This window comes from Chelonoidis abingdonii, chromosome 3, assembly GCF_003597395.2.
Source record: "Chelonoidis abingdonii isolate Lonesome George chromosome 3, CheloAbing_2.0, whole genome shotgun sequence".
Taxonomy (NCBI): domain Eukaryota; kingdom Metazoa; phylum Chordata; order Testudines; family Testudinidae; genus Chelonoidis; species Chelonoidis abingdonii.
In genome coordinates, this window is record NC_133771.1 from 176877764 (window position 1) to 176898128 (window position 20365).

General features: G+C 39.5%; 1 protein-coding gene across 10 annotated transcripts in view; it reads right to left on the reverse strand.

The window, feature by feature from the left end:
• The window catches only part of TRERF1 (transcriptional regulating factor 1), a 145708-nt gene extending 125973 nt beyond the window's left edge, over window positions 1-19735 (reverse strand). For 4 of the 10 annotated variants that reach the window (XM_032787184.2, XM_032787183.2, XM_032787190.2 and 1 more), the window contains exons 1-2: window positions 19565-19735; window positions 18848-19056 (exon numbers count right to left, since the gene is read on the reverse strand). The gene's annotated coding sequence lies outside the window, so the exon portion shown is untranslated. Of the gene's footprint in view, window positions 1-18502; window positions 18676-18847; window positions 19240-19564 lie in introns of those variants that run through there. The other 6 variants (XM_032787185.2, XM_075064353.1, XM_075064357.1 and 3 more) reach the window with 5 other exon arrangements.
• Window positions 19736-20365: the final 630 nt, after the last annotated feature.

A 20365-nucleotide genomic window follows, 5' to 3' on the forward strand; every position in this document is an offset into this window, starting at 1 on the left:
CCTATTGATTCCAGCTACTATAGCAGCACACAAGGTAAAATAATAATATGTTGCATGTACATAGGAGCATCATTCATCAGAAGATCTCAAAGTGCTTTACAAACATTTAAAGATTAAGTTCTCCCCTGCAGAGGGGAACTCAAACTACTCATGTCAGGGGACGCAGAAGGGGGAAATGTCAGCTCCAAGGCATGCTCCCCAAGTCCCTGGGATCCCATGGAAACTCTTCCACTACCTCTCCCCACAGCTATAGTTTCTAGGTTTTGGGGTGCATGAGTGAACAGAGTCAAGTAAAGCTGTACTGCACTACATGTCTGGGGTAACCAGATTTTCAAAATAAAAAACAATAAATTAGTTATTGGTGGGAGAGTATTTAGGGGGTAGTTTTACTGGCCATTAGCAAGATGTGCATGGGGGGGGGGGGGAAGAGAGAAAGAGAGATCTACCAGCCAAGCAATGCTCACTGACACCTGACTCCTTTCCTGCTATTCTGTGGATTTGACTCTACCATACAGGAGGGGACTGGTTCAAGGACTCACACAAAGAAGGTCTGGGATTGTACAGGACAATGTGTAAATATAGGACAGACCTGCTGGGGGTAAGTTTTTGAGGTGCATGTGCGCTCACACAGCCATCAATTTCACCAGCTCAGTGGGTGGGGGTTTCCTCCGGTGTCTAGTTGGCATGAGTGACAAAAAAAACGATAGTGGTTACTAGGAATGATCACCACAGACATCCTCCCCTCCAGGCACCACATATTTGTCATCTGCTTGAAGTAGTATTGACTCACGTGGTTCCACATCTGCTACTACATCACCTCAAGGCCTGCCAGCATTGCTCCTGAAGGAATTTTAGAAGCTAACAGAATTATTATCCACGTAACAAGCAAACCTGAAGGACTCAGCCTGTGACCAGGCTACAGTTTTGGGTCCAACTCAAGCAGTTTGATTCAGCAGAGTTCATCGCTTATGAAATACCTCAGGACCATGACATTCATTTCTGAACTGTAAGCTCCTCAGGACAACACCCACCACTGTCAGTGTTCAACAAATAAATAATGTCCGCCCCAAAAAAAAACACAACTCCCCTTTTAAGAGGAGAACAGCAGCACAAATGTTCAGGTTACTCAACTAACACACCATCACACTTTCCACAGCTCCCAGCTAAACCCACCTAAACCTCCAGCTTTCCAGACCAGCTTCTGGCTCCCAGCCACCCTCAAGACTGGCCTTTTCAGTTCATGACAGGTGAAGCCAGTTGCCAAGACACTCTCTAATCAGCGCTCTCCCCACCCTCAGCTGCTTTCTGATTCTGACTTTGTAAAGGAGGAAGGAGCTCAGGGAGCAAAGCTAGATGGAGGAAAGAGGTGTCACATAGCAGCAGAGTAGTCACCCCCACCTGCCAAAAGGAAGGGACTTAAGCATAAGAACTGTCTCTGAAATATAGGTGGAATTTTGTACTTTGTGTGAGTACAAGAAAGGGGTGTGGATGCACTCTCCCACAGCCTATTTTGTAAAGTCCTCCACAGCCTGAGAAATCTGCTTTTTATGAAGCAGGCATAGTGGCACCTGATTTCCTAATCCTTAAAGGTCTATACCAGGGGTTGGCAACCGTTCAGAAGTGGTGTGCCGAGTCTTCATTTATTCACTTTAATTTAAGGTTTTGCATGTCAGTAATATATTTTAACATTTTTAGAAGGTGTCTTTCTATAAGTCTATAATAGAAAACTAAACTATTGCTGTATGTGAAGTAAATAAGGTTGTTAAAATGTTTAAGAAGCTTTATTTAAAATTAAATTAAAATGCAGAGCCCCCCCAGACCGGTGGCCAGGACCCAGGCAGTGTGAGCGCCACTGAAAATCAGATCGCATGCCGCCTTCGGCACGTGTGCCATAGGTTGCCTACTCCTAATCTATACACTTCCTTTTTAAAGAATGCAGACCCTTTTCCACCCACATGGGCACTCACCATTTCTTTTTCTATTCCTTTGGAACTGAATAAGGGGTATCTTTCTACTATAAAACACTTCATCTGGAAGCCAAGATACTGTAGATCTGAGACATTACTCTTGATGGCAACCCTTTACTTATACTGCATTTGGCTAGAATTTGTCTGGGCACTTTTATAATAATTTGTATGTATGTGTCTTATAAGGAAGGCAAAGAAACTCACTTATAAATGTAAAAAAAAAAAAAAATAAAACTCTTCACTCTACTACAAACACATCTTGCTCCACGAGCCCTTCAGCTTCACTTCGGCATTTATGAGCACAAGGACACATTTATCTGCAATGTAACGTTACTGCTACATGCTTCTGAATACATCAACTGCGTAAAAACACTGTAGAACTGAACAATATATTCTACAGTTATTTGCATGTCTATGTACAAGTTACTCTAATAACGTAATGTGTGCTAAGCAGAGCAGCTAGCTATGGTGAAGTACAATAGAAGCTTACAAACGTGTGTGTATGTTTATTCACGTGTGCTTATACATCTACAAATACACTCATTCTGTGGGAGTCAAAACTCTGCCTTTTGATATACTCATGCAATTCTACCAGACTCAAATTTGTAACTTTTCAACGGCAATAAGCAGCTCTAAATGGGCTGATTTAGTTTAATATTTGAGGCAAACAATGGGGATTCTGAACAAGCATTAGCTGAATTCTGGTGTTCTATAACAAGCCAAGTTCTAATTTTACGGATTTTTTGTGATATTTTAGAAGCATTTTCATAATTTTTAAAAGGCTGAGTTTAAAATATATTGAGCCTAGTTCTAAGGGAATACAGTAGGTGCAGAACTGCCATTTTTAATAGGATTTTTGCACCTCCTCCCCATGCACTGCTTTATAACTTAAACTCAATTGTTTCGTCTTTTTTTTTTTCTCAATATAAGAGGCTCAATCTAGCAGAAAGGGCCAAACAGCAATAGACACAAAAATTAGAGGTTCATAATTTTTAAAAAGGAACAAAAAATGAAGGAAAAGAAAAACTTCTGTAAATGTTTCAATATTTTTGTATAGTAGAAATCCATTGGCTTCCAAGTCTGCCCAAATTTTCTTTTTCTGTAACAGTTTTCTGAGTTTATTTTGTTTACAACTGTATACTTAGCAGAAATATAAACATATAAAACAAAATTATCACACACTATACATGTTTTTCAATTACAAAATCACAGATGCAACTTTAATATCTGTGAATTGGATAAAGCATACTCTGAACTGGTACAGTATCTGCCTCAAAATTAATACAAAAAGAAAGAGTAAAGGATAAGTACCAGTTTAATAACCGTGCTTGTGGTATTAAATAGGTCAAGTCGTTTTTACAATAGATACTTAAGGCCAGTCTATACTACAGAATTTAATATGTCAGTAAATTACATATTATTGTACTGTAAGACTGAAGATTTGCTTGTCAAACAGGACAAACCATGTCCCCAACTGACTGTGCCCAGATGCACCACTGCTGAATGACACTGGCTCCATGCACAGACAAATTGCAAGATAAAGCCTATGTCATCAAAACCATGGTCTGGAACTATATTTCAGCCTCAGAGACAAATTCACCACTACCATAAGTAGATGCAACTCTAGTGAATTCATATTCTGTCTACACAGGCAAGACCAAATAATGTTACCACACAGCGTCCTGATACGATAAATTTCGTAATATAGACAGGGGATACTGTGGTTGTGTAACCTAATTTTCAGTTACCAACATTTTATCAAAATAAAAATAAACATAACTGACCACAATACAAATTATTTTCTTACATAAAGAACAAGGTGAGAAATATAAAAAATAGTAGAGATCAGTAGCAAAGCAGAGAGTTACAGTTTATATTATATATAAAGTTATAATAATGATTTTTTCTCTATCAGTTTACCCCATTTGGTTCATCTTTCCCTTCTGCAACCCAATTTTTTGTTGGGATTCAGGTTATTAGATATGTGCCTAGATTAAAATGACCAGTTGAGCACATGACTGTAAAATAACTTGTATCATCTGAGTTCTGTGCAGGATCTTCCAACCCCCTTTCTGCTTAATTTCAGAAATCAGTGCAATGATTAAAAAAACAAGCATCTGCCATTTCCATATGTGCTTCATGTGGTATTAATTTTCAGCCAAAACTGCAAAAAATAGTTTCAGGGAAATTAAGTCTCCACTGGCCCTTAAATTTTAGATCCCTTTACCTCCAAATCACTGGTCCAAATCCAATCCAGGGCAGTAATGACTTAACGTTTTTACCAACTGAGGACCACTTAGTGGTCCATTGCACTTTGCTAAAAGTCCACAACAGATTTGCAGAAGGAATGGCAAGTATTCAGCTGCACAATTATAACTGAGACAAGGAGGGACTACAAGACAGAATGCACCGGTGAGACTGGCAATGGAGTAGGGTTGCTGGGGTCCCATCACCGCGCCAGTTGGTGAGGACCAAAAGAGGCAACTGTGGTGGTACCGGATATTTCCTAGATGGCCTACGTAAAATGATTTTCAGTAGTTTCAATAGTTTCCTGTGGAGTAGTGCGCACATCACAAACCAGCACCACATTTTCAGAGGATTTAAATGGACACAAACTGAGTTATTGACTCTCACCCCCTAGAAGTCACTCCTCCAAGTCAGGATTGAGCAGCTATGTGAGCTGGCACTTCTGCACCTGTTCCAAGGAGAAACAGGACTTCGGCCTCCAGAACTGTCAATCTGACACCTTTTATTAACACTAAATTCACAACAAATATATTTTCATACTTAAAACTGTCTGATTTTTACCCATGGCAGTCTGTCAACATAATGAACTCCTGTGATGGACATAACGATGGGAAATTATCTGGGAATATTTTTAATCCCTGTTCCAATAATTTATTCTTGCAGAGGACAAAATTAAACATTACTCCTTTAAATTCTAGCAAAGCAAAATTATTATTTGTCTACATTTTTATATTGTGCCTGTTCCAAGAGCATCCGAGCACTTTAAACAAACAAGAAGGATAAATCTAACATTCGGCCTAGATAGCTTCCTCCTACACAACGATATTCAGAGACTACCCAGGGATATGCGTCTGCACACTCGTGCTCTCTCTCATGTGAATATATCTAAATTTCCTCCTACCTTATTTTTCCCATATGGTTGCTGCTGAAAGAAAGCTAGGCTAATGGAGTGATCTAAAAATAGAAACTGTGCAAGAATGAAAATCCTTGATTTTTATGCACCGAGAGCCTGATCTAAAACCCACTTAAATCTATTGATGACAATGGGTTTTAGATTAAGCCTTGTCTTCCAATGTGCCTTTATCGTACGAGAATCAAATGAGCCCACAAGTGTGTGTTTAAGTTGAACTTAGCAATTTAACTATACGTCATCAGATATTTTGATTGTCCCAATGAAATAAATGCACTTGCTTTTATTTCAATGTGTAAAAGTAAATATACAATATAGCCCTAGCACATTGCTAATAACACAGCAAGTAGATCTGCACAGGGACTGAGATAAGATGTCATCTGATTTCTGTACAAAATCCTTAGGGGGAAGAGAGGAGAAAATGGGAAGCATGGAACTCTTTCTAGTTCCAAGATCTCACACAGATATGTAGACTGTTTGGCGTCAATTTCAATGAGATTGTGCAAGATAAACCAAAACATTAAAATGAACTTCACAACTTGTTTCAACCTCACATTCCTGATCTTCAGAGAACTTTATCAACGCCATACAGCCAAATCAGACTGAGAACTGTGCCAAACCACTAGTGTAGGCAGGTGTAACTTCAACAGAATTACACCCAATTATGCCAACAATGATCTTGGCCCTCTGTCTTCAAAGAGATGTTTGAATTACTTCCTCTCCAAAGCAATTTGTCATAGTCCACTCTAATCTCAGCTGAAGAGATTTTGTAACAAATATAGCTGAAGTTAACAACTGAGTAAAGACAACTTGAGGCAACTGATCAAAATAATGACAGAAATTATAAAGACTGGAAGAGATGTGAGGATCCATGGGTGATTAAACTGTCTAGCTAAACATTTAAATAAAACTTAGAACTGACCTAAACCAAGTTTAGATGAATTCAAAATACCCCACTGAAAATTTTTGAAAGTGTGAAAGTTACTTTTATCATGCTCAGATAACTCAAAAGCAGCCACACAATTTGACCAAAAAGTTTCCATTGCATAAAAAAGCATTTTTTCAAATGTAAGTTCCTCCAAGCAGGGACTTTGCTTTAAGTATTTGTAAGCTGCCATGTACACCTGTTGTGCACTAAAGAGTAATTTTCCTGAAGTTTCAATTTGGCAAATGGAAACAGGAGTTTAACAGAAACAAACAGAGCTCCTCTATAACTGCAGCACTGCTACCATTACATCAGAATTTGATGTTTTACACTAAACCAGATGGAAGACTTCCCAATAAAAATTAAGCCTATCTACACAGGACAGGCAGAACAATGTTCAGTACTAATAACATGTAAGCACAAGTTTCTAAAAACTTTGTTGCATAATTTATTAACTTTCATACCACAGTTTCACAGGTTAAGAAAGAAAACAACACTGAGATAGCTGAAACACTTCTTTCTGCCATTAGCTCAGTAAATTACATGTCTCAAGAGTATTTTTAACTTGAATATACAGTGGAAATAATATTTCCTTAAGTTCCCCAATCTACAAAGTCATCTAACTGTAGTTTAGTACAGATATACATCTGCCAAGCATCATAAAGATTTACAGTAAGCAGTGACTTACCAGTACTTCATACATAGTATGTGTGTCACTGACTCAATCTGAAAGTTTGTTTCATTGACATGAAAATTGAGGCTCTCTTTCTTTCTTATTTTTTTAACCTGATCCAGAAGGCCAAATACTCCTCCTCCTAAAAATCAACAACAAAACTCCCACCAACTTCAACAGAGCAGATTCAAGAGCTTAATACTACAGTACAGGGCTGGCCTAAAGTTTATTAGATTCCCCACAAAAAGCAGAACAAGTGCCATCATGCCCACTATTAGACTGTGAAAAAATAATTTTGTCCTGCTTCCTTTGAAGGGCTGCTGTATAATAGGGGGATCCCAGCACAGATAGTATCTGCTGTTGCTTACAGCTGACCATGCTATTGAATGAACTGTACTGATTGTCAACATTCAGCTACAACTTTCAAGAGCTAAACTGCACAATAGATGTGAAATATGTACATCTCCAAAAAGTACGAACTTGGTTTACTGCTAACAGAAGTAACACTAGCAGCATGCACTGTATGCTATTAGAACTGGTACAGACAGCTTTACAGCTAATGGAATTTAGAATTTGCATTCTTTTTATTTTCTTATTTCTCATGACTTAAAGGATTAGTTTTAAAGATTCCCTGGAAGAATCTAGAAGTTAAGTGCTACATGTGAAAACAACATTTATGGAAAGCACAGTGTGGGGTTTAAACTTGACAGTTTATCTTTAGGTAAATTATAGAATATAATTACAAAGTAGGCTGTAACACTGCTGCAGCTAAAAGAAACAGCTATAATTACTCATGTAACAGAAGCACTAACCTATGGACCCGATGCTGTAAATCCTTACTCATGTGAAGTCCATGGAACTATTCATATGAGGAAAGACTACTTCAAATAAGTAAAGATTACAAAATTGGGCCCTGTGGGCCCAATCCAAAACACACTGAAGTCAGTCAGAGTTTTGGGTAAGGCTTTACATGCACACTTCTACCAAGTCTGGATTACCACTTCCCTAGTTTTGGGCCATCACTTCAAGGGTTATTTGCATTTTCTTCTTTTAAATCAAGTTAATAAATTGGATCCAAATTATTCTGAGAAAGTCCTCAGCTTTAAGGTCTAACATCTCAACATAAATATGAGAACATGACTCTCTTAGTACAGAGATCGCCTAGTCCAAGAGACATTGCAGTCTTTTTTTCAAGCCATTATGATCAGTGGAAACAATGTGTGTATGATTTACTCATATATATTAAACATTCATATTAAAAATTCTTACTGAAACCTGAATTACAAAAAATGCATATTAAAAATAAATAGTTTAGGACCAGATTCTTTCACCCTTGCTCATGTTCTATAGTACTTTAATTTGCAAGTAGCCAGACTATGTCTATGGGAATACTTGACAAGTAAGGTACTATTCACCAACAGTCAGGGCAACAATTCAACTCTGTCATTTTACAATTTTTCTGTGGAATTTTCTATTTAGGTGCATTATTTCTTAAATCAGTTTTTGCTTTTAAAACATAGCTTTTAAACCTCTTATTTCTACCATAAGCAAGATCAAGTATAAAATTCATCCTCTGTAATGCATCTGTGATTTTCAAACAAAGAAATCACCCTTTCATTTTCCCAATAGGCATATTCCCATAGTCCTTCCCTTCTATTATTGTAACACCACCTTTAGGAATGTTTCAGTTAAAATTCACTATAATCTCATAATTTCAAAAGAAGATGGTGGTTCTCCTCTCCTCTTAATGTATTTCGCTTCCCCTTTTGTATTTTTTACTGTACTAAAAAAGGCAACAACGTTATTATTTTACAGAGATCCATGGCTGATCAGGTTAGTGCCCATTAAACGTGGAGCGCCACCTGCTGTGTTACCACAATGGGAATTCCTGCCTTGTAATAGTACAAAGTGGGTTTGGATCTTCTGATGAAAAGGTACAAAGACTCAGCACTATTACTGCTCATGGAGGGGGAGGGGAGGGAGTGAAAGGGGGAAAGAGAGCTTTACTATGTTTTCACAAATTTTCCAGCTCTAATTACTAGTATACCCTTGAAACCAAAGACTGAGATATAGCCGGATCCAAATCATACTTATAAACATGGTGTAACGTAATGCCAGCAACTCATATTCACAACAACTTCACATTTGAAAAAGTTGTCTGCTGATTTAGAACCAGACCTCCCAGATAATGTTGGACATGCATGGCTCCCATGGTATGTTATAGTCATCAAATCTGAGTGTCACCCCACGCACCGGGAGTTATATCCAACCTAGGATAGAAATCTGAAATAAAAAAGGGGGCAAGTTGTTCCAATCTACTGCTGTCAAAAGGGGTTGTGGAACCCATTTAACTGTAGGTTTATAAGAACAGATTGGACAAACACCTATCAGGGATGAGCTACACATACTTGGTTGTGCCTCAGTGCAGGGTGATGGACTAGCTGTTCTCACAAGATCCCTTCCAGCCCTACATTTCCACGTTCAGCCACAGAAGTTTATCAAGCTTTCGTGGTCTGGCAAATGCAGTGCCTATCATTGCATCAAGTTTTGGGAGGTGTATATAAATCCCTCTCATTCCTGCTGAATCACTGATTTTCTTACAGACTCATCGTTATTCATGTTCAAAGACATCCAACAGTATTGATTGCCATGTTCCTACAAACTGCCCTACCTTGAAGCAATAGAATGGCAGGTGGTATTCCTTTGGAGAGGAAGCAAAAATGCCAGTATACGCACCCAAATTCATCTACAAATTAGTGCTCCCTGCCCTACTTTGATCTGGGTGTTGATGATCACAACAACTATGTTGCAGAAGCAATTTAGAAGTATTGAACTTGGACCTCAGATATGTTATATGAAGCACTTTGGTTCATGTTTTTACCATGTCTACAAGACATATGTCAATCTCTAAGGTGTTTTTCTGACCTTTTTCCCCCAGGACCTGTTTGTTGGCTCTCCTCCCATCTCCCCAATATATATATCTTAAGCAAGACAAAATTTACAAATAAAACCCCACACACATCCCATAATATAGACCATGTCTGTAGAGAAACCATTTAAGAAAACAAACAGATTATAGACACTTTTGAACTATTACTGGGAAATCACAATTAGTGTATTTCCATCAGTTATCTTTAATCTCTGATTGGAAATGAGCAACAACAAAAAAAGTAATAATTCTGGAAGTATATACTGAAATTACAGATACTAAAACAGAGAAGAACACACACACAAGCAGCTACTTACGTGGGAGACATTCACTTGAGTTTGAACAGTACTGGATGCTGAACAGACAACTGAAATATCAGCCCTTGTTGATACCTGCACCACACAATATGTGTTAACACTTACTGCTGCTTTTGTGGTGGTATATTGAAGTGTACTGGTGTTCCTTTGAAACACGGAGGAGTATCTGTACTTCAAAGGTGAAAACTGCTAATGCCGTTTTAAACATAATGAAAAATGGCTATTAGATGACCAAGAGGACAGCCTTCATGTAGCTACATAATAGCAGCCGGTTTGGTAGCGGGAGTCTTGTTTTTGATCCTTGAACTCTTTTTTAAAGTTCTACTGTGGTCTAGGAGCCGTCACAAAGGTGAGACTTTCAGCCTTCAAAAAAGGAAAAACAACATGAAACGCTCTCACACGTATTACAAATGGCAAGTTCTGCCTCCATCTCAAGGAAGACCGCCTGTCGGCAAGGTAAGTACAGCTCCTAAAAACTGGGATGTGACGAAACAAGACAAAAGGCAAACTAAAACGATATGACCGGCAAGCGTTTTAAGGAACTCATAATAGAGCCAAAGTAATGGCCTTGTGGACATGAGAGCTCCATCAGCCTACAAGGGAAGTAAAGAAAAACCCATATCTGGCTGGCTGGGACCTTCTAAGTTGTATCGTTTGGGGGCAGAAGTAAAACTGTATTACTTCATACAAAAATAGATCAGGTTTAATTTCTTAATCAATAAATAAATATCATTACTAAAAAGACAAATCTGATCTTTGTCTGAAAGAGTGAATAACTACAAAATGCAGGTTTAATCTATTAACAAAGATTGTGTCTACACTCGAAAAAACAAGAATTGTAATTTTCCACTAGTGGAGCCCCACTGATGGTACAAATGGGTGGGACATGATGGCAGTAAAAATATCCTACATTTTCCACCATTGCTACCACTGGTGATGCTGCAACAATTCTGAGTTACAAGTCCCAGATTTGCCAATGAATATGCAGCGTCATTTACAATGTATGTAGTTTTCCTTCATGTACTGCTAACTAGTCTGAGGACAGTGAATAATCTGTGACCAAACTGAATAATAATTGATTGTAACTTTTATGCCTTAAAACAGTTGTCTTCACTTCTACATTTTCAGAATTGAATATAGTGTCTCCCAATTTGGGTTTTTTATTTTTCACATACAGTTCAATAACCAAGCATTTGAAGTCACTTAAACAGGATATATGATAACACTGAATACTACACATTGTCTCACATGCCAACTGATGACCATTTTAATTCTGTATGAATAGCAGAAGGTTACTCAACTACAAGAGAAGCTTTTCAAATAAATATATTTATTTCACAGTTTCTATGGGTACAGTACATAGTTAAAAACATGACCCTGCAAAAGAGTAAGGATGGACTTAATTATATACACATGAATATTCCCACTGCAGGATCATTGTGTTAAATGTTTACCTTACTCACCTATCCAACATTGCACATCTGGGGAGACAGCCATTACTCTGTTCAGAAAGAACAGAACTTCTGCTTAAGCCTAGTCTACACTTAAAAGTCCCTGTACTGGAGATCTTTACCTGTGAAAGCTTCCTAGTGTACATGCAGCTTATACCAGCAAGAAAGCCCTTTTGCCAGTTCAGCGTATCCCAGTTAGGTGAGTGAAATAAACCATATAGGCAAAAGCACTTTTATGCTGGTATAACTGCTTCTACGGTAGGGCTTTTGCTGGTACAGAAATGACACCCAAAAAACAAAAAGGAAAACACTAACATTTCCCTAACTGACACTGCTATACCAGCAAAAGTTTCTATTGTACTTCTGGCCTTAGATAGATTTCCGCATCCACATTTTAACATATCAACCCCGAGATTGTTTATATAAAAAGAGAATGCTAACATTTCCCCCCCATACACAAGGGGAGACTGGGGAAAATGCCAACTCCCCCCGTCAAGTAGAAGAAGGGGGAAACGAAGGGATGCAGCACATTTTCTTTTTTGGGTCAGAAAAGTGTTAGGCAACTTTTTTTTTCTGAAGATATAAAATTGAAGAAGAAAATCCTGGATGTGTTTAAACATAACAAAAATTTAAAATATCTATAGTTATCTCGTTGCTTTATAGGGCAGGAGAACAAAGTCATTTTCAAATGACTATCATGGAAACCTCTACAGTATTCTTTTGATTTACAGAGAAATGAATATGGTGTAAGCTCTATAGCTCCAAACATACACATGTCCTTAAAAAGTGGGATGTCTAATCAGGAGCAATGTAAATACAGAATCCCTAAGGATATATTATATTATTCTTTCTACACTTAGTCACTGCCACTCTCAAAGATCCAGTTGTCAATATGACCATCCCTCACTGCTTAGGGTAAGCTGCTGCTAGACTTGTACTCGCCTACCAAATTAATATTTTCTCAACACCATATTTCGCCAGTTTTATAATAGGGCCCCCCAAAAAATCCTATCAGTCACAACTTTCCCTCCACCCATTAGCATGCATAAGGTATCTAAAAAAAAAAAATCCAGATATCAAAAAATAGCAATGCTGCTTCAATATAGAGACAACGGAGTCAAAGTATTGCAGTTTTTTTTCCACACAGCACTTCAAGGACACATCACAACTCAGCCTCTTTCAGAAATCTTAGAATGAGCAGCTGACAAGGGGGAAAAAGATTGACTGTCTTCTATTTAGACTAAAGTTAGACACTAGAAAATGTGAGATATTAACAAATGTCTTATTTTCAGGAAGGGAAAATTTAATATTTGTTTGTGCCCATATGGCTCAGAAAATGACTGACCCACAGGCATGCTATGCCAGTGAAGAGTACTGAAGAATTCAGTGCTCCAGATAAAAATTTGACAAATTTTCCAATGGTGATGTAGGGAAAAAAAATACCTTTTCATACAAGTCTACATAATAGTAGTATCTTGGGTCTTTCTGTAACACAGAACTAGATAACTATGCAAACTTAGGTGGGCTGTTTGCGTGATCTGTATCACACTTCATTACAAAGTAAGCTAAAACCACAAAACTCATTTCACTTTGAACCTCAAAATGCACTTATAAAAGTACTACTGCAGCATTCTGGATGATTTCTGTATCTCTACTGTAAGATGGAGTGTTTTGGACTACCATTGTAGAATACTGCAGGATACAGCACTGACAACCCCATGCATTCAAAAATTATGGGTCAGGCCCCAAAAAAACATGAGACTGGCTTAAAAAAAAAAATCACAAGATTTAAAAAAAAAAACAAAACAGTGACTGTGAGCTCTCTTCATTTGCCTTCTTGGTTTTGAGCCTTTAGGACAGTCTCAGGTCACATTTTTCAGCTTGTCTCTGCAACCATGAGGGCTACAATTTTTTATTTTTATTTTTAAATAATGAAAGCTGAGATCATATATTTACAGAACTACAGGAACTCGGACTTTAACAGACTCATAAAATATCATGAGACTACAACAAACTCATGAGAGTTGGCAAAACTAAGTATGCATATTTGGACTTGAAAATATTAGATTTTTTAATTGGAGAATGTAGACAAATAGTGATTTCACTATACAAACACAAACTGAGGAAAAATATTTCCATTGATGATAATCAAAATATACAGATATGGAAAGTAAGAAAAATGGTGCTTGAGAATTTATTGCACTTGATTTAAGGTGATTTACTATGTATATTTTGACATGATATTGCCAATTTGTGTTTTAACTGTTATAAAGCTTTAGATTTTTTAATCTCAACACTGAATGTCATTAAATAATTATTCTCTGATGTCCCCATTGTCTGAACCCCCCATAATTTCTGGATCCCCCATTCCAGTCTCTTGCCAGGGCCAGACTCAACAACTGCCTAGATCTATACATTCTATGAATGGGCAAGCTGTTCCTCACACCTGCCTAAGAGCTAGGGGCAAACATGCTCCCAACAACGGAGAATAGGACTGTAGAATATTGTACACAAGTGCTACACACTCCTATGTGCCACTGAAGAGCAACCACACTGGATCTCTTCAGTTATTTTCTCCCAAAAAAAGGAGAAGAAAAAAGTATTTTTTTTATTTTTTAAATATCCTTTGAGTCATGCTCTGTCATACTCTCTAAAGAAAGAGCAGCCCTTCTTAAAATATATTTGAATGTGTTATGTTCTGTTTCTCTTAGAAGGCAGGATTTCCCCCATTACCCTGAAATCGATTAAAAGAATTTTAATACATTTCTCAAAGCTAAATATGATGTAAAAACGGGTTTTATAGTACTGTATGTGGCTAAATACCTAGAATTTGCTTCCTTAGGTATTTGGTTTAAACTGAAGATCCCCATTCGGCAAACACTCTAGCATCTGTGTAACTTTAGTGGGTCTATTCACGTAATTAAAGTCAATAATACTACTCACATGAATAAAGTTATTCAAGTGGTTAAACATTTGTAGTATGGAAATCACAAAGAGAGAATTAGTATATGTGCATAGATTGTATTTCTATCTGTATCTAACAGTGTCAAACAATATTTTAGAGTTTTAAAAATGCAATTTTGATTAAGCTTCATCATTGGTGCCAACACTGTCCCAGGAGTTTTTTATGGGGGGGGGGGGGAAAGAAAACTCCTCTTTCATAACTATCACACCTTCATTTTTTTAAATTCATGTTTTCAATGGAGCTAATAACATCTTTTATACAGTAATGCAGTGTCTTTTAAATGGCACTGCCATGTCACAAAGACATCTTCATATACCAATGCCAGTACAGACCTGAGAACAGTGTTTTGCTTAGCTGCTGTACTGCTGAACTATCAAAAGAGAGAGAACAAATATCCTTTTCAAATGTTTTGCCAAAATAACGTAAGTTTTTAAATTTCTGGCAGATTTAAAACCATATTTTAAACTATTCACAACAGAGTAAGCCTCACACCGTAAAAATAGGGTATTTTGGGTTTAAACTCAGAACTAAATCATTCCATCAAAATACAAGCAGAAAGTGGGAGAAATCTGAATGGATATTGACAAAACCAGGCCAGTACATGAGGAAGGGCTGAGAACATGAGCTCAAGCAAAATCATTCCCCACTCCTGGATCTGACAAAGAACCTCCATGAAAACATTGCGGGTTCAAGGCTCCCAACCTTTAAGGAGCATGGCTAGGTTGAGAAAAAAAAAGGGGGGGAAGGGGGGAGCTTATACTGAGCTGCTGTCTCTAGCCTAAATGCAGCTAGTCAAACAGCAAAATATTTTGCAAAAATAGGGAGTTTATCATCGAGTTTTAGAAAAATGTTGATGCTCTCATTAATAAAAATGTCTCAATATTGCATTACTCCATGATTACACAGGACATAGGAGTACTGTCCTTATATTTTTCTCCTATTCTCCACCTGTTATGGAGGGAGTTACATTAAACACTCCAATAATGATAGTTACTTTCTTGGATTCCTGAAAAGACTAAACTAGCCAGAAAAATTAAACTGATTGAATTTTATTTAAAAACCTAGGAACCACCTTCCTAGTTAAATGGACGTGCCTTCCACAAAAATAAACCTAAACTGAAACATGTACATATTTTATGTTATTGAACATTGTAATGCACTTGGAGGCACGTGACCAAGAGCAATATACAGACCTAAAACAATAAATGAATAGGAAATAAAGCCTGACACCCCCCCAACGCAAAATGAGTCACTTAACATCAGACAAAGAATTTAGTCATGCTCTGGTTTATTTACTCGAATACCACATCATTTTCAAATGGGTCAAACAGCAGGGAAGGACATCTAGTGAACTATTCAACAGCCTGATCCTGCACAGAAGTCAATGGCAGAATAGACATTACAACAATGTGATCAAGATTGGCCTTATCATTTCACTTAAGGGCCTGATTCTGCACTGCACACTCAGGTAAAATTCCCACTGTACAGCTCATTTTAAAAAAAACACTTCTGTCCTTAAAGCTACATTATTCACATCTTTTCTTTTATATAGAGTCTGTCACTCGTTAGTTTGACCAGGTAGTCAGATGTCTGAACACTGCTCAGTTTCTTGCTGAAGTTCTCTGGCTTCATTTTGTTACATAAACATACACTGTTATTCAAGCATAGCAGAAAGGATAAAAAAAGATATTAGTTAATTACATAACTTGTGTGCATGTCTTATGTATTGACTTTTAACTCTCTCAAAACACACATATACATAAACATTAGGGAAACAACAGTGTTAACTGGTAATTCACAAATGTGACCCTAAGGAATGTTTCTAATGCAGCTTTTTCACATGATAGAGGAAATCATTTAACTAAATAAAAAAAAGCCTATTTGTTAAGCTGTACACTCTCTTTATTTATAACAAAGCCTCTTAAACTAACATCTTCAAAGTCCCATAACATATATAGAGTATTTGAACCAAACAGTACATCTTATGTTAAATGTATGCCTTAACAAACCTTATACAAAAGTGAACATACCTCAAAAGAAGTGGCTCAAAGTAGCATAGCAGTCAAGGCCTAGAAATTTAATAAATGCCTGAATTTTCTTTCATCTATCTAAAATACCCATAAGACTGTAATACCAAGGATGTCAGAGAAATAGCTCTGTTCCAGGCCAGTTAATGTCCAGTCAAGACCACAAATTAAATAAATGATACAAAAAATGTTCCGTGCATGAGAACTATGCATACAAATGGTTTATCCAAACACTGATACCATAAAGATAGATTATTTAATTAAGGCACAAAACACATTTACAGGTTTTGAGAAAGGAAAATATTTAGGCTCTGACCCTGCAAAGTTCTCCACATGAGTGGATCCCTGTGCAGGGTTCACTCCATATTGGTGTCTTACAGTGATATTTTAGTTGCCAGAGACATATAAGTTTAACCTGTTAATCACTGGTTAAACTTGTATGTCTCTGGCAACTAAAATAATCACAACATTTTCTCACAAATAGTTTCATTATTATTCACATTTTCTAATGCTCTGTTATTTCAGTCGGTAAAGATCTGCACCTATCTTAAGTAATTTGTTGGGACAGCAAAGATGTATTAATTTATTATAGCACAAAATTTGCAAAGTTTACACGTGAAAAGTCAAGTGCAGCTAACTGACTGATAGACATGAACAACTAACCTATAAAGCAAGCATAGGAAAAAGAAAGCATTATCCATTTATTAACCGATTATTAATTTTACTTGTAAAACATCTGTCTCGTATTTAGACATCTTGTATAGAGTTTTGCTCCTTATGCCACACATTTCAAGAGACCACAAAATTAAGTACTTAAAATCACTGACAGTGACCAGTTTAACTGTACATTCCTTATCTGAGGAAAGCAATAATGTATAATTTCCAAAGAATAAAAATAACAAAAAATAAATTTCTATGCAACCATGTGATTCAGCTGCAACAGCCTGTTTAGACAATAATCTCAGATAGAAAACTTAAATGTGATCTTGTTAGAAACAGATTCACGTACATGGAAATAAGTTAGCAAATTAATATTTCAAGTATGCCACACAGAACACTTGAATTTTGTCAGCCACCCTGTACAGCTAATTCAAAGTACCATTTCTTCTCCAATATTTGCAAGCTATTTACTGGCCATTAAGTAGGAACCAAGCCATTATCTTGCCCTACTAGATCACAATATAAATATAATTACAGCAAAATGTTTCAGAACCTGAATCCACATCCCTTTCCAACTTCCCCAAGAAGCAACCACCACCAACCTTCATTACTTTAAATCCTAAACCCTTTTCAGGGGTGCACATCAAGCTCAAACCCCTTTTAAATGCAAAGCCCACAGCATACATCCATATTTAATTTCAGGCTTTTGGCCTGAGAAATAGCGAATTTTCAAACTCTGGGGCCTGCCTCCAGAGTATCTGAACTTCCAGTATTGCAGCTCTGAATGTGACACTGAATAGAATATGGGAGGAAAATCTACAAGCAGGCTGCAAAAAGGCAATTCTAAGAGCCACGTTTTTTGGAATCACAAAGTACTGGAACATATTTTCCTGATTTTAAAAGCACACTTATCTTCAGCAATATTTTTTGTCACTTGCCAAGGAGAAATGGTAGGGTAGAGACTTAGGGAGTGGCCAAGATGAAAATCTCAGGTTTTTCTATTTCCCACTGTAGGCAGGTATGGCAGCATATTATCAAGTGCCAAATCCACGCATACAGTAGCTTGCCACACCACAGCATTGACACAAATGCACCCTGTGAAAAGATTCATCCCTAAGGAATCCTGCAGTTTCTCGGTTAAAGACTGAGAACTTTATCATATACATTCCTTTAATTACATTCCCTAAGGCCTGCACATAGCGCACACTCCCCACTTCCAAAAAAAAAAAAAAGGCGCAAGCACAGGACACTAAAAAACTGCCAGCCAGGCTGCCCTCTTCTCCCTGCTGGGATGTCTTGCAACAGAAGGAAGAGGCTGCAGGGAGGGCCTCGCCTACTCAGCACTACAGAGCGAGAGTGAGCTGCAAACTTTTTCTTTATTTAGGGGAGCCCCAGCTAATGCAAAATGAAACTTGCTAAGTATTTGCCTACCTGGTGTAAATCTGCAACAAGTGCATGCAGGATCCGGGAGCACAGACCTGGCTGGACTGGGCACAAGTTTTCCCTTTTGGGGGGGGGGCGTCGATGATGCAATTTAAATACTAATTTATTGCAGAACTGCCTTTGCTCGGTCCTACTTTACTTACAGTACAGATCTCATCCTGTAAACAAATATCGCTCCGCCAGGAAACATACTCCTCCCTCCCCTTCCCCCATGCAATACCCTCCCCTAAGCAATTGCACTGGGAGCGAAGAAGGAGTGGTGGAAAGATCCACCCACCTCCCCACACACTTTGCAACCCCACACTAGGAAAGGGTCTGAGAACCTGGACTTACCTTTTGCATGATCTCCCTTTGCGCGCCCAGTCTGGTGATCGGGAAAGAGATTGTTGGGGGGGATTCTTTCTTGTAATCTCTGATGCAAAATCCCAGTGTCAGCAAATCGCTGTCAAATTATTTTCTTGCAAAATTAAAAAAAAGCAGAAGCAGAAATGGGCGGAGGCTCGAGGAGGCAAGTGGATCCCTCCGCCGAGATGGATCGGGCCCTAGGGTTGCGAAGCAGGAAGTAACAAGGTGTCAGTGGCAGCGGTCGCACTGAACCCCCCTCCCAGGCTGCCGCGCAACGCCCCCCCCCGCCCGCAGCCGCCCCGGGGCTTTCGGTGCAGGAACGGGGCAGGCCACGCGCTCGGGCTGGTCCCTTCCCGGGGAGCCGGGCTGGGCTCTGCCCAGCTACCCCCTCAGGGCTGCAAACTCAGCGCAGGTGCGGCCGCCTAGGGACCACCCCTCCCCCCTGGGTGGCGAGCGGAGAGTTGGAAGCCGCGCTCCGCGGAGGCTGCCGGGTGCGTTGCTTGCTTCTCGGGGGGCTGGACGGGGCGATGCTGCGGCTGCAGCTTGCCACGCTGCTCCCGGGCTGAACGGGAGGAGGCTCCATTGAAACAGGCGCAGCGAAGCGCTCCTGGCGGGGGGGGCGGGGGCACTGCCTTAGACCAGAGTCCTGGGGAGGGGGCGCCCCCCGAAGATGGGCAGGTCTGGCTTGGGTGTGGGCGCGCTCACCCTCTCCTGGGGTGGGAGGTGGCGAGGCCGGGGGCTGCTATGACGCCCTGGGAGCTCTTGGAAGAGTTTCTCCTTCACACGCCATGACTGCACAGCATGGGGGAGGGTCACACACAGGGAGCCGCTCTCCTGGGCTGGCTTGTATTGGTGCAGCGCGCCCCAGACCTGAGCCTGCCTCTGCCTTGTGGCTCCGCCCCCGGCGCGGAGAGAGTTGGCTGCTGGCTGCGGGAGGGAACTTCGCTCGCTGCGGCCGCCGCCGCTCCATTTTGGCGAGCGCGCGCACAGGTGGAGGCGTCGTGCCCTCAGCAGGGGCCGCCACGAGCGGGGCGGGTTCGGCCTCGGGGCGGTACCTGCATTTCGGACTCAGGCTTTTTGCTTTTATTGTATTTTTTTAAAGATAGTGGAACCTGCACTAAGTTGCTCAGCAGGCCGGCCCTCGGGCCAGCAGTCGTCTGAATCACGCCTGCAAGTAGCCACCACACATTTTCCCAGGAAGCATTAAGTCCAGCTCTGCAGGCACCACATTCTCTTGGTGGGAGGAGGGGGTTTGTCACTGTGCACAGGTTTCACACAGCACTTCCCTAATGTTATGAAGATTTTGCAGTATGTCTGTAGGTTTAAAGCTGCCACAGCCGCAGGAGCAGCGCCAGGGTTTCTGGCGTCCTAGGCAGAATTAGGGGGGCCGCATTTTGTGCGCTCCCCACGGGGCGTGCGGGAGCTTCCGGTTCCACTCCCATCGTGCCACCAAAGAAGGACCTGCTGCTGCAATGCCACAGGTGACAGCAGCAGTCATTGAGCTGC